Source organism: Melospiza melodia, chromosome 7 (assembly GCF_035770615.1).
Source record: "Melospiza melodia melodia isolate bMelMel2 chromosome 7, bMelMel2.pri, whole genome shotgun sequence".
Lineage (NCBI taxonomy): Eukaryota > Metazoa > Chordata > Aves > Passeriformes > Passerellidae > Melospiza > Melospiza melodia.
In genome coordinates this window covers 22,540,605-22,556,243 of record NC_086200.1, presented here as the reverse complement: position 1 = coordinate 22,556,243, position 15,639 = coordinate 22,540,605, and positions in this window count along the sequence as shown.

The window sequence follows — 15,639 nt, the reverse complement described above, 5'->3', positions numbered from 1 at the left end:
CCACAGCTCGCCAAACTTATCCCCCACGAGATGAAAACCAACAAATGGCCCCACATACACAGCTCAAAAATTGGCCACATTTTTGATGGACTGGGGTGTTCGCCACATTTTTGGAATTCCCTATTCCCACACAGGTGAGGCAATTGTTGAAAGGATGCACCACACTCTAAATCCCATTCTAGATCAGCAAAAGGGGGAGTGGCCCAAGCAACACCTCAGATGAGGCTGAGCAAAGCTTTATATGTCTTTATGTTTTGAATAGCGCATTTGCAGGACCTAATCCTCCAATTTTTAGGCACTTTTCAAACAGCACACAGGAAAAATTGAAAGAAAATCCTGCAGTTTTGATCAGAAACCTTGAGTTAGGACAAACTGAAGGACCATTTGCACTAATCACTTGGGGCAAAGGGTATGCTTGTATTTGCACAGGTGCCGGACCTAAGTGGGTCCCCGTGAAGGATGTGAAACCGTCTCATACACAAGAGCGCACCGACAATTCCACCAGCAGGGAAATGAGCACGCAGACGTGAGCCACACGGAGAAGCTACGGTGCATGCCAGACGTTCCCCGTTCAACCTGTGAAAGCTACAAATCTTGAGATTGATTGTTGATTTTTGGACTGTGAACATGGTTTGTATCATAGAGCTCTTTCAGCAAAAGCATGGTGCCCATTGTGTTCAAAAGAATTCTAAGATATCCAGATTTGTAAAAAATGAAGGTTAGAGGGACAGTTTAGTGCCCTATAGTTGGCCAGTCCCTGAACAAATGCTAAAAGATTTGCTTGAAAACTGAAATAGATGAGGAAACTTTTGCCAAAAACCAGCTGAAAAGGAACACGGAGTTTGATCAAATGATATACTGGCACCTGTTAGTTCTGCTTGCTTGCTTTTGCATGCATACATGCCTGTAGATCAACCAAAAATGAATGTTTGCCTTGCTTTAGCCAAGTCAGCAGGCTCAGTCACCATGTGTTTGACCAATTTGAGCCCAGACAAATCCTTTGCAACCCATCTGGTTGGTGTGCCTGTGCCAGCCAAGGAGCAACCAATACCCAATCGTGACAAATATTGGTGTGAGGCTGCCAACGAGACCAATCCCATAACAGCTGGCATCACTGGGCCCCTGATCTTCTTAAAGCACCTTCTGAACCTCAAGAATTGGAATTCTTGGTTCATTGGTGATGGAATTTTGTGCTGAGTTTCAGTACCAGGGAGATCCACAGTTGAATGTTACTCCCCATCATCCTGAGGACAGATACTCAAGTTTGTGGTGCAATTGTACTACCCCAGTGCTCCCTAAGGGTGAAACTGCTGATGATTAGATGACCTAGATGAGTCCTCAAGCCAATTAGCAACAGAATATTGGCTCATTTGTGGAGATAGAGCCTGGCAGGACATTCCCTCCAAAATTAAAGGTGGCCCATGTAGCATCAGACAACTCACTGTGATAGTACCTAGCGTTAAATAAGCCATCAAGAGAAAACAGAGCAAAAAGATGTGCCCATCATTATAAAGAAAACTGAAATAGCAATTTCAGACCCTAGGGCCCTGCAAAATGAGGTACATCGAATTTATTTCTCCATCAACTTGCCTCGGGCGAGGCATTGAAACCATTACACCGATTGGGGTGTTGGCTGAAGAAAGAAGACAGTGCAACTTCCATTGCAATTAGTGACACGATGACTGATGTTAGTTCTGTCAGACATGCAACCTTACAGAACAGAGCAGCAATTGATTTTCTTTTACAGGCACATGGGCATCGCTGTGAGGAATTTGAAGGATTGTGTTGCATGAACCTGTCTGATCACTTACTGAATCCATCCACAAAAGCATACAAAAGCTGAAAGATTTGACAGCTCCAGTTAAAGAAGGTGGTGGGTCATGGTTAGATGATTTGTTCCAAGGATGGAGCTTTGCACCTTGGCCAAGGGAACTTTGTAGAATAGGTCTCTATATGTATTGGGGGTTTTGGTAGTGATAGTAGTAGTAATACCTTGCATACTTTGGTGTGTGTAATAAATGATGGACAAAACTATCAAAAAGTTTTTATCATACAAGAGAGAGAGGGAGGAAATGGATTCAAGAACTCACAGAGAGTTCTTGAAATCTCACAGAGATGGTGGGTGAAGGTATAGACATGGAGGAAGGTTTTGAATTAAGACCTTGGAACAGGCTAAACTTTTTTGGACAATGACTTGTAATTGCTGTCAGACATGACTTATGCCCTTTGAACTGACTGGACTTTCACAGCATTAAAATTGCTGTCTTGGAATATAGCAAGGCTTAATGCTAGCAAAAAGGATGGTTTAAGCAAGTAATAAGCAGGTATGCTATAGTAAAAGTATGAAATGCAAGGTAGTTAACAAACAACATGGTTACAAAGGTTTCTTTTTAGTTGTACCGAGAGAGAGAATTGTGGGAATCCTTCAAATCAGAGGGTTTTGGGAAAGCTGCAAAAGGCAGGCCTCAGAGACAGCAGAACTGCAATTAGAGCTAAGCAGCAGCCATAAGACTTGTCAGCAGAAAAGTTATATAAGTAGTAGAAAAATAAGGACAAATAGAACAATGGTCTGTGTATTAATGCTTGGCTAGAATGACTCCCTAAGCTTCAAAAAAGTATCTCTAGCAAGATATTAGGAACTTCTAAGCTTAATAATGGAGCTCTGTCCATTGTGTTTTAAGGCTTACAAGCAGGTATTGTATTCAAAATAAGCAAGCAGTGTTTTAACAAAAGGTACCTGTGCTTATAGTGATTGGATAGAACTACTGTCAAAATGCTTTTGCTTTGTGTGATTGGTCAAAAAACTTTTAAAGTAAGTTGTACCATTAAGTTCATTGCCTGCTGCCAGCGATGTGAGCTGCTGGCATCTTCCCATGGTCATAGCCATGTAATGAGACTGATGCTGGAAAACAAGCAGCTCGAGGCGCGTTCCTCAGCAGCCCCGTCCCGTTCGTGATTTGTACACAGACCCCCAGCTGGCAAGAGTATATATGTGTTAAATTACATCTGTGATAAATTATTATGTATTATTTCATTCATTTTGATATCTTTTCATTTCATATAGATTTATATCTTTTCATTTCATATAGATTTGTTTTCTTCCTCCAGCTTCGGATTGTGATGATTTACCGCAGTGCAAAACCTTCTGCCCACTCAGCAGTCCGCCCCCAGGTGTGTGCATGCACACTCACCCACTGTGCTTGCTCTTTGGGGCTGCTGTTTGCACACAATTGGGATGAATTTAACTCGACAGAGCCACAAGTGGGGTGTCCAGCTTGTCATGAACACTCATGTGGCAACGAACAACACAGAGCTCTCAAACCACATTATCACAGGTCATTTCATTCCTGCTGGGCACTGAGGAACTCTTAAAAGACACAGAAAAGGGGTGGAAAACATTGGCATCACGCTACTGCTGGTATCCTCCTGGAGGAAAATCTCTTGGGTTTCTTATGGTGATAGATTTCCAAAGCCTAGGAAAACTGCTCAGCACTGGTAGCCCAATTGTGAATTGTTTTCTTGACTTGGCAAAGCTGGGGTGTAAACAATGGACTCTGTCCTTGGTCCAAATCACCTGCCCTTACCTGCAGACAAAAGCACCACCACCACCACCAGCTACATCAGTCAGTTTTCTCAAAAAGCTGTGTTAAATGTGGGAGAGGAAAGGAAAACACATCACACACTGTGGATTATTGACAAGACTCTGAGGAACAGTTCCAAAGCAAAGGGCAGCAGCTTCTCTCTGGGGCACTCCTTGTGCTCCAAGGCAGCCGGGCTGCCCTGGCTGCCCAGGACCCTGCGCCCCGCGGGCTCTGCAGAGCTGCACAGCGGGGAGGCAGCTTCGGGCACCTCAGCCCCTGGGCAGGAGGGGCTGCTTGCTCTGCAGGGCTGCCTGTGGGCAAAGCAGGGTGCTGGCCTTCTGCTCCTGGCGCCAGCCTGGCCTTGCAGGGCTAATGCTGTTCCTGTCTCAAATGTGCTAAAGACAGACTTGTTTGTTTGCAGCTGTGCACAGGTGTGATTTGCACCACAAAATACTGAAGGGCTAAGGCCTGAACCACAGACCCTGACTGAAGCCTCAACAACAGAACCTGACCAAAGCTGCCCTCTAGATCACCTTCCCAACCCAATGTTCTATGTATCTGCTCCTTAACCAAGTGTTATTATCAAAAGGATTGTTGCATCCATTCACTGGTGAAACACGTCTTCACCTTTCTGCATGAGGAAAATGGACAAGGCCACACCTGGCCTTGGTTCCTCCTTGAGCCCTGGGCAGGCTCAGGGAGAAAACCAAGAGGAGAATGACACCAGCTGTGCCCCCAGCAGAAGCTCTGGCACATTGCTCGCCCAGCACTGTCAGAGCCGGGCTACTCTCACAGCGCACTCGGGAGCCTCGTGGCCGCCAAAGGTGGAGGCACCGCAGGATTTCCCGGTTCCCGGCCATGGCTCTGCAGGGCTGGGCTGGGACAGCTTCCCCCAGCTGATTTGCAGCTCTGCATGAAGGGGAAACCATTGGGCTACCTGGTGATAGATCTTCCTTAATCACCAGAGGCACCCTTTTGTAATAATGCTGAGGTGCATTGCTTAGCTTATCCTTTCCTGACTCTTTTTTGCACTTCTGCATTACAGGAAATCACACTGTTCCTTCAGCTGGTGTGTCTGCATCTCTGACCCTCCCCACCATCAAAACAAACACACAGCCAGTTCAGCATGAGACCTGCCTCTCTGCCAGCCCATCTCTTGACAAACACCCCTGGTGGCCATCTCCACAAATGAAATTCCCACTTTGCAACTTCCTTTTCTGCAGGCAGGTGAGAAAAGGAGCCACTCCCAGTTCTGGACACCTCCAGAAAACAGCTGCTTTCAGCATTCATAACCCTGAAATATCAACCTCCTTCCTTAACCTGCCACAGAGAGCTCCCACCAAGAGGCCTTTTGTCCAAGGATACCCACAGAAGAGCTGGAGAAGGGAGCAGTTTGAAACACAGCTGCTTCAGAGTTTAAACCTGCCTTTATCAAATGAGCACACACCAACCTGTCCCAAAGGGAAAGCAGGCAGGAAAGAGAAGCTCCTCTCCCACAACAGCAAACTCTGTGCTTCCTTCTGTTCCAGCTCGAGAGTGGAGGCCATGGGCTGCACCTCACTTTGGGGAGGAGCCCTGGGAATTGGCCTGGTCTGGGAGGGCAGCAAAAGGAATTCCCCAAAAAGTAAGAAAAGGTTCTCTGGAAGCATTAGATTATGACAGTATTTCTTGAGGAAAGCAATAAAAAGAGTAAATGAAGTATTTCAAAGAGTTCCCTGACTGAAATTTGTTTGCCAATACGACAACCCCAAAGTCTCTGTTGTGTGTCAGGAAGCTCAGGAATGTAGAGAGCATTTTGAGCAGACACTGGAGAGAAGCAAGCTGCACAACCCTGCATACGTGCCTTAGAGCAGAAACATGCTGCCCTTGGGCAAACAATATAAAGAAATTTGCCAAGACGTACCCCAGGAAAAGAGATGTGAAGCAAGATATTCTAAGGATGTGAAGAGAAGATATGGGGCAGAATGTTCTGCTGACACTTTTGCCAATCTATGTACGTGACCAAAAATATGTTGGTCTTTGTCCTATACATAACACTTTGTAACCACTTATATGTATTCTCCTGTTGCTGAATCCTGCATTACCATATAAATGTACTCTGAGATTTGCAATAAACTGATGTTATGTTTGCCCAATTATCCCATCAAAAAAAGGCCAAACAATATTGAAAATAATAACAATTTTAATTAAATAGTTTAGAAAATATATAAACAAGGGATAATTTGGTTCAAATAACAGCGCATAAGTAAAAACAACCGCGGGGTACAGAGGGCAGAGTTTAATGACCCTTGCTACTTCACGTACAAGCTTGCCAATTGAAAGTCACCCCTTATATGCCATGTGTAAACGCCATCTCCTCCTATTTTCGGTTTGTCACTTTTCTGTCTCCGCCTTCATCACCACCTTTACCACGCATGCGCCATCACTCAGTCTGGTGGTCGCACAAGTCTTTGGGGGTCGTCACTGATGAAGGCCCTGTAGTCTTCTTCGTTGTCCTTCAATTCACCTTTGGGTTACACATGCGCACCAAGCCAGTACAATGTAAGCCAAGACTAACGTATCACTGCATCTACATATCAAAGCAATAAGTCCCTTATAATTAACATTTTCTTGGACCCAACCAGGTTCTTTGGTCATTTTTAGCAACTGTATCTGCAGCTTCTTTCCTGTGGTCCTTGAGAACATCTGCTGGGAAGGGGGGATTGCAGCCCCTCCTTTCCCTCTCTTCTTTGGCATTACAACTTTTAGCTATTAACTATTTTATTATTCTCTAATATTAATTACTGTATTAATATTGATTACTGTTTCAATTTCTATCAGCACGAATCATACCTATTTATCACACTGAGCATTGATCATTACCTCCATGAAGATTGATCTCTGCCTCTGGAGGGCTCCTTTCTCTATTACCCCTCTCCTTTTCCCCGTCTCTCTCCCATACACCTTGTTTCTCTATCTGGCGTCCGTATACTTTCTTTCTTTACAGGAATGAATCTGCAAGGCTTGGATAAACATCATTGGTGTCCGTCCCCCAGAGCACGAGCAGCTCCCCAACAAGACTTCGGGACAAAGCTTCCCCCTTCAGCTCTCCACAGCAGCTCTAGGGAGTCTCTCCCCACTGCAAGATCTCCTTTGTCAGTCTACAGTGACAAGAGTTGGCTGCAGGAGGCATTTGCATGGGAACCCTCCCCAGACTGGGGGAAGAAAAAGAAGAGGTGATTCCTGTGGAAATAAAAAGGCACACGTTTGGGAAGACACCAGTGTGAGTTTGCTACAACTCTAGGCCAAAAATCCTTTGAAGAAAGCAACATCCATCCATGGGGCAGCACTTTGGCTTTGATATCAATTCTGACAAAATGGCTGCCCCTTTCTGCTGCTGTAGCTGACTCCAAATCACGAGAAATGTGCCAACTCTGTCAAAGACAGACAGACACAGTGAGATAAAAACAGCTAGTCTGCTGAAAAGGAGACCAAATGAATGTTTTCTAACTCCCCCTTTTCATCCTTTTCTCAGCCAAAACAGAGCAATGTCCTTCCTCTCTGTCCCTGATGGTGACCCAGGCACGGGATGCAGAGTGGGGATAACCTGCTGTGCTGTGCCGTGCCGTGCCGAGCCGAGCCGAGCCGAGCCGAGCCGAGCCCGGCCAGCCCCGGAGCCGCCCCGCCCGCGCTGTGCCCGCAGCCCCGGCTCTGCCGCGCGCGTCCCCGCGGGCCCGAGCGCAGTGCTCCCCTCAGGCCGCGCGCCGCTGGCGCAGCCGCGGCCGTTGCGCTGCGGGCGTTGTGGCCACAGTTGGCGATGGACGCCATGGCGGAGCTGCCGCTGCCCGCCGGGCTCAGCGCCCGCACCTTCCCCGCCAAGCTCTGGCGCCTGGTGAACAGCCCCCGCGTCCGCTCCGTGCGCTGGGACAGCCGCGCCCAGGGGCTGCTCATCGACCGCTCCCTCTTGGAGCGGGAGCTGCTCAGCTCGGGCCGCGCCCACAGGGGCCGTGGCCATGGGCCGCCCCCGGTGCCGCTCACCTTCAGGGCCACGCAGTTCCGCAGCTTCGTGCGGCAGCTCTACCGCTACGGCTTCCGCAAGGTGCCGGGCTGGCTCGGCTCGGCCGCGCCGGGCGATGCCGGGGCCTGGCTCCACTACAGCAACCCCTGCTTTCGCCGCGACCGCCCCGACCTCCTGCTCCGCATCAAGCGCCGGAGCGCGGCCAACAGGCAGCGGCTGGCGGCAGGCCGGGATGGCCGCAGGCGCCCACCCCACGGCTCCCAGCAGCTCCCCGGGGCGCGGCCGCTGCCGGACGGGCGACTCGGGCACGCTCGCTTCACGCCGCTGCCCAGGGAGCGGCCGCCGCTGCCGGCCGGGCGCCCGCCCAGCGGCTTCCTCCTGCTGCACAGGGAGCGGGCGCTGCCGGACGGGAGGGAGCTGCGCAGCCCCCGGCCCGGCCGCCTCCAGCAGCACCCCGGGGAGCGGCCGCTGCTCGCCCGGCGCCCGCCCTGCGGCTTCCACCTGCTGCACAGGGAGCGGCCGCTGCCGGCCCGGCGGGAGGGGCCGAGCCGCTTCCAGGAGCTCTACGGGGAGCGGCCGCCGCCCGCCGAGCGGGAGGTGCTCGGCATCCCGCCCTGCCACTTGCTCGGGCTCCACGGGGAGCCGCAGCCGCTCGGGCGGGAGGGGCCCCGCAGCCGCTCGCAGGAGCTCCACAGGGAGCCGCTGCCTCCGGCCGAGCGGGAGGTGCTCGCCATCCAGCCCTGCAGCTTCCAGCAGCTCCACAGGGAGCAGCAGCCCCCAGCCTACGACGCACGAGGTAGGAAAAGAGTTGTAGCCTTGTTTTTCCAAAAGGTCCTGAAAAGTGACCGTTTGAAGTATTTTGCCGCAAGGCTCTGTCATTCTAGGCCAGAAGTTGTCAAGCCTACTAGGAAGGGGCACCTAGGAGGCCAAAAGATTCTCTGCCTGGTTTTGCTGTGTGCTTCCTGTGATGTTTGATCCACAGCAGCACTAGAGCTCTGTGTCCCACAGCCACGTTGTGGAGCCTGACCAATGTGTTTGGATTCTTGCAGCCACCCCGGGAACTTCAGGGCCCAGCGCTCCACCCGGCAGTGCAGCTTGTGCAGCATGGACGGCCTCCAGCTCAGCACAGAACGCACCTGGGGAGGAGGAATGGCCACCAGCAGATCTGGGCCTTGCCGTAGAGAAAATGATTCGGGAGATCAGGAGGTCCCTCTCTGAAAGATCTCCCTCTGTGCAGGTAATTCCATTGGATGGGGATAAAAGGGCTGGACTGAGAGCTTTTGAATGTTGTTACACAGTTGAGAAGCAAAGGCTTCTTTAATTGAGCTTACTTCATTATTATTTAGTTATTGAATTATTTTTGGTATTGAATTCTTCATGGATTTCTAAAAGAGGGGATGAAGAAGAAATGAAGAAGAGGTTTTACTTGCTGGGAAAGAGGAGAAGAGTGTTTGGAGAAGGGACACTGAAGGCCAAATGTTCCGTGCAGGGAGGGGCATGCCAGAGGTGCCTCTGCCCCAGCTGCAGCAGATGTGGGCTGTGCCTCTTTTGGGTGGGAAGGCCAAGGCAAAGCAAGGGCTGGGCTGCAGCTGCTGCTGCTGTGTGAGCCCTGCCGAGCGTGTGGGCACTCCCAGAGCCGTGCCTGGGGCTGGGCTGCAGCTGCAGCTCTCTGTCCTTTGCAGATTATTACACTGTTGGCCAAAGAATGTCTGTCTTTCTGTTGATGTGCTGACCCATTGCCTGCAGTACATTTGTGATTATGACTCAAGGGGGAGAGTGGGATTTTTTGGATTTGCCAATGCCTTATTCTCAAGTGGCATGACTTTTGTCTTCTGTAAAGTCACACATAGCAGTTTAGAGAAGCATTTTATTCCATAATAAAAGGAAACATTGCAGGCTTGGAACCATCTTCAGAATCTTTAGGGTTCTGATGGACAGGCTATGGCAGAAGAGATGAATATTCTGGAACTGGTCATAGGGAGAATATCTTTGTGTCCAAAGGTAATTTGCTTCATTGTGGACATTTGCTTCCTCAGTGGAACAGAAACACTACTTGGTTGTCTGGCTTTTCCTGTCTTTTGGGTTGGTTTTTTTCCTCACCCTAACGATTTACAGATTTTTGCCACTGATCACAAATGTGATCCTGGAAATAGCCTGGGTGCATCAGTGTTTGCTTGGATGACACACGCGGGGCAGCAGCAGAGGGCTCGGAGAAGCAGCACCTTGTGATGGGTTGTGTGAGCGCTTGGCTGGGGGTGCTGAGACTGCCAGGCAGAAATGTGTGCTTTGCCTGTGGGTTTGCAGCACACAGCCCTGGGCAGGGCTGGCAGCTGTGCTGGCAGCAAGGAGAGCCCCTGGCTTTGTGCTGGCTGATCTCTCACAGCTCTGGGATAAGGCAGGGTCAGAGCGTGGGGGCATGTCCCCTCACTTGGTGTCTTCTGGTTTTCTGTGTTCTTGTTTTGTCTCAAAGGTCATTTTGTAAGAGCTTCAGTTTCGCCTTGGCCCCCTGAATCCTGAGTTTAAAAGGCTTGTCATGTGAACTATGTGAGCAGTGTTCCCTCCTCTGTGCTCCATGTCCTTTGGGAGTGGAGAAGGGCAGTTATTGTATCTCTGATATGATTCCAGCAAAATAGTGAGTGTTCTTTGCAAGGTTCCTTTCTTTCTGTTTTTCTGTTCAGGGCAATGTTGGTGTTGCCCCTGATTCTTCAGGAGGGGAGCCTGTGAACAGAGCTGCAGCAGAGGAAGCTTCATCTGGCACCGAGAGCTGCAGGAACAGTTCCCAGGAGCCCGAGGAGCCTGGTAAGGACAGAGCCCACACTGGTTTAGAGAGCTGTGAGATGGCTGCTCTGAGCAGGGTTGGTGCTTCCTGGTGCCTTGAGTTCAAATCCTGCACTGGCACAACCTCTCTGAGCCCTGCCCTCCACATTTCTCCAGAGGCTCTGACACGGAGTCCTCTGCTGGGGCAGAGAGCAGGGAATAAACCTGACCTTGTGCGAGTTGTGTCACCAAGCTGTGTGTCCCAGTTTTGTGCTGAAGTTGGTGGATAAATTTGCTGCAGGGTGCCAGGGAAGGCTAGGCTGAGCGACTCTTGAAGGAACAGGGGAAAAAAAGAGCAAAAAGTCAGGGTAGAAGTCCAAATCACTTTTCCAGTGGTCCCGACCCACAAGAAAAACAAGGAGTACAACATCAGAGGCCAACCAATTGAAAAATCACGGTAACTCCAGTATCAGAAGGAAAAGCTTGAATGACCCCTGATTAGGGAGGCCTAAGAGGAGAGAAGGAGCACTGTGGATCCATCCCTTAGCCAAGCTGGTGCAGCCTGCAGACCTCGTAGGAAGCTCTGTCCCTCCCAGCCCTTCCTGCCAGAGCTGATGATCAAGTTGGAGCAGCTGCTGCTCCCTGCAGAGGGCAGTTTGTAGATGGCAGGTAATGGAGCTGGTTCAGGACTCAGCTCCCAGCACCTTCAGCTTCAGCCATTTCAGTGAGGACTGAGGTGTCTCTGTCAGCTCAGAGAAAGATCAAGGCTGGGCTTCCTTGTGGCAGCTGGGGCTGTCTGTGTTTCAAGCTCTCCTGGGTGCCCTTTGCACTGCGGGGGCTGAGACTTTATCAAGATAATTTAATGCTTTGAAGCACACTTTTGAACCCTTGGGATGGTCCCTGTTCTTTTAAGGGCAGATTGCTTCAAATTGCTAAGTGAGAGTCTGCATTTCAGATAATCTTTGACAGCCCCTCGTAGAAGGACAATTGCTGCCCAAGGGAAAGGTGCACAAGGGCCAATATTGACTGAGCGTTCCCTTTGCTTCCCAGATGCCATCTGACCAACATCTCCAGGAGGGCTGCCCGGCATGGCAGGAAGAGACAGGGGAGAGCCTGTGACCACTGGGCAGGTAGAACTCCTCTGTTTGTAGATATGTTTATAGATTTCTATGGTTTTAATTATTAGTGGATATAGTTCCATTTATAGAGGATAATGTTCTATTTCTATGGACATATATTGATAGGTCTGTGTAGTTAAATGTGGATATGTATATAGTTATAGATGTGATATATTTTATTATATATTTACATTTTAATATTTTCAGAGTTAGATTCTTATATGTGTGGAGTAAAATACTTATATACATATATATATATTTATGAAGTTACATTTATAAACATGTATAGTTATATAGTAGGAGGAACAGGAATGTTTAGATGGAGAGGTTCATGAATAGATTGCTGTTTGTGTAGGCCTAGGCTGCATTTGTACCTCTTTCCCCCCTCAGCTGCCTTTTTCACCTCTTGCTTTTCCCCCTGTGTCCCCTGTCCCTGTGCTGGGTCCGAGCTGGCGGCCGGGCCAGGCGGAGCAGCACTTCCAGCCCCGGCTGTCCCTGGAGCGGTGGGAGCTGCCGCTGGCCCCAGGCACTGTCCCTGAGGAGCTGCTGAAGGACAGTGAGACTGAGGGGGCTGAGGGGGCCGTGGCGCTGAAGGGACAGTGACCCTGAGCTGCTGCTGGGGCTGAGGGCTGTGGGGCAGCCGAGGGCCTTGGTGGCACTGAGGTGACAGGGAAGTGGCACAGGCTGGCAGGGTGGTGGGTCTCAGGGGACGGGATGGCTCAGAAGGGACTGAGGGGTGTGAGAGGACTGTGAGGGGCTGAAGAAACTGAAGGCGGCTGGGGCTTCACCGAGAGCATAGTGGGGCTGAGGGGATGGAGGGGGCCAGCAGGGAGCACAGAGGGCTCCAGGACTGCAGCTCTGCCAGGCCTTGGAAGCAATTCCAGAGGCTCTGCTTTTGCCACAGCTGCCATGAAGACCTTGAGGACAGCCGGAGACTGAGAGGAGCCAGCAGGGAGGAGCTGAAGGCCGGCAGCGAGAGAAGTGAACGGGGCCCTGCTGCTGCCAGCCTGGAGAGAGCCCGGCTGAGGCCACAGGCCCGGGGAGGCAGGTGGGGCTGAGGCTGCCGTGGGCTGTGGCCGTGGGCACTGCCCAGCAGGGCAGGAGCGGGCCCTGCCCGTGCTGGGGCTGCTCAGCGCAGCTGCCCCGGCTGGCACAGGGGCTGTCCTAGGGCAAGGCAGCTGTGCTGCAGGGCCCGGGAGCTGTGCCGGCTCTGCCGGGCTGCCGGGGCTGCGGGACAGTCCCGCAGCGGCTGCGCTCACCACAGCCTGGCCCGCCCGGCTGCTTTCTCTTTCTGACCCCCTGGGGAGGCTCTGACATTTCCTCTGCCCTGATGGAAGTGCAGCTGCTGCCAAGGGAAACATCCCCATACTCACTCAGTGTTCCCTTTGCTTCCCAGATGTCCCATCTGCTGTCCCTGCCCAGGGGAGCTACTCTGCACGGGAGGAGGAGACCAAGCGAGAGGCTTTGAAGATGGGGCAGCTGGGATCCCTCTGCTTTGAGTTCTGTGTAGACATGTCTAGAATTGCATTGTCCATTTGGATAGACATGTCTGTCCATCTCTAGACATATCTGTTATGTAGAAATGTCTAAAGATATAATTTGGATATGCACATTTGTGGGTTGCTATTTGTATAGGACTATTTTTGTATGTGTGGTCTTTAGGGATGTACCCTCTGTATATATGTACGTGTATATATACATATTTGTTTGTAATTACATCTATGTATATTTCTATCTAAGTATACATGGATGTTATTGTATCTGTTTAGTTCTGTTTCCTATATACAGTTGTGTTGCTATTTATTCATTTGTAGTTATATGTAATAAATTAAGTTGTTAAATGCCTAATCTTTGTGTATAGTGAGTTGTTGTAGAGGTTGGCAATAAATTTAGTTTTGTTTACTGAATTAGTATTTGTATATTTTTACACAGACTGGTTGTAATAATCTAATAAATTACTGGTTTTAAGTTAAATTGAGATTTGTATAGTTCTATATTGTCAGCGTGAGTGCAGCAATTTGTAATAAATGACATTTTTCAGCTGAAATTGATTCTTGTGTATTTGTGGATCAGCAGCGTGGCTGTAGCAATCTGCAAGAAATGCCATTTGTCAGCTGTGATGGGTGTTCTGTGATCTGTGCTACCCAAAGCCATGAGCAGTGTGAATGCTGGAGGATTTTGGCCATGCAAATCTCTGGCCATGCCCAGCACATGCCCCACCTGCACTCAGGCTGGGCAGGGGAAGGGCAGATTTGGGCTGGCAGCAGAGCCCCACGTTGGCTCAGAACTCACTGCAGAGGCAGCTGAGAAAACTCCGGGGCTCCACTGAGAGTACAACTCCAAGCAGGAGCAACCCTGGCAGGAGAAATCATTCACAATGAAAAAAAGAGAGAAAATGTGGCAAAGCAGATGTGGGGATACTCTGTGAGGCTGATAAAATGCTCTAAATCACCCCTGCCTAGGTACGTCTTCTGCAGAAAGGTTTTTTGAAAAACTGAACACCTCCCATGAAATACAGATTGCTCTTTCCCCTTCACTTACCTTGCTGTGTGAGTGGAGACACTCTCTCCTTATCACTGAGAATTTTTGCCCTTCAGCACCTCACATTTAATCAAAGATGATGTACTACCTTGGCACCATCAATGAAAACAGCCCTGCCCTCGTGGCAGTGTTTGCAAAGTCTTCCCTCCCCCTGTCCCCACATGTGACAGACGGAACCATCTCCTTCTGTCCAAACTGTGCCTGAGCTGAGTGAGGGCTCCAGGAGCTCAGGAGGGTGCAAGAGCACCGCACGTGGGAAGGTTTTGCAAAGCTTCCTAAGCACCAGTAAACTCTTGGTTTGCCAGTCTTCCCCTGCAATATTGTCCTACTCAAGAATGATCTTGGAGAACACTGTGCCTCCAGCTCACTCAAGAAAAGTTTGTTTTTTTTCAAGGCTTGAATAGAGGAAAATGAAAATTGTGGTTTTTAGAGTGAAATTTGGGGGTTGGTGCAGCTGGGTTTGCTCCACTATTTGCTGTGGAAAGTAGGGTGAAAGCTTTAAATTCCCAGCAGAAGCTGACTACCACCCAGACAGACCTGAATGAGGCCCAGGTGGGCTTGCTGCACGCTGGTCCAAGGGAAAAGCTGGAACAAAGTCCCCTTTTATTGCAGATGAAGTCTGCACTTGTGTCTCCAGGGCTGTCTGTGGTACTACATGGCAATCCAGCCAGAAACTGTGGATATGAGAGTTCCAACAGCAACCTGCTTCTCCAGGGTGAGGGATGAGGCCAGCCCGAAAGCCTGGAAGAAGGTGCTCTGGGCACTGGAGAAAGCCAGGCTGTCCTTGTGCAGGGATGGCCTTCAAAGGGGACCTCACACCTTGTGCTGCTGACCAAGGGCAGCTGGTGGCCTTCCACAAAATGCTTCTTTTGTCCAGCTCTTGGAAAAGTTCCAGCCAGCAACAATTCCTGCTGCTCACACCAGCCCTTTCCAAGCAGGAGGAATTTCAGCAGCAGCCTGACAGCTTAGTGGCAGGAGAATAAAATACTCAGCTGAGCGTTATCAACTCTCTGTCAGAAGCCACATCTTCAGCCCCTCATCTCCTCCAGTTGTCTCAGACGTGGAGGAAGCAGCAGGAAATCTCTGATCCTGGAAGGGAAAGCAGAAGGAGGAGAGGCAGTGGCTGATCCCTGGTGCCTTAGGAGCAGTGAGAGCCATCCAAAACAGGATCTCTGCTGGGCTGTGGAGATAAGAGTGACCAATCAGCAATGCCCTGTGCCAGACTGGAGCCATCTGTGAAAGTGAGCATGGAAATCTGACCTTGCAAAACAGAGGAAAAGGTGTCCTTGGGTATTTGCCAAACCTCGCAGGGGCTCTGAGCCACCTGGTCTAGTGGAAGGTGTCCCTGCCCATCGCAGAGGGGTTGGATCTAGAGGGTCTTTAAGGCCCCTTCCAACTCAAGCTCCTCTGTGAGTCTGAATTACAAACCCACAATGACAAAGAGAACACAGCAAATCTGGCCTCCACTGCATTATTGGAGGTTGCTGCAGTCACTTGTGTCACCTGGAGACTGGTTTGGATCTGGAGAAATTTTCATGGTCCCACAGTATTTCAGTGTGACTTTCCTGGTTCAGGGCCCCAAAAGATGCCAGAACAGATTATCTGCAAGCACAGAATTGGTTAAGCGGCCTGTGAACCTGATGGG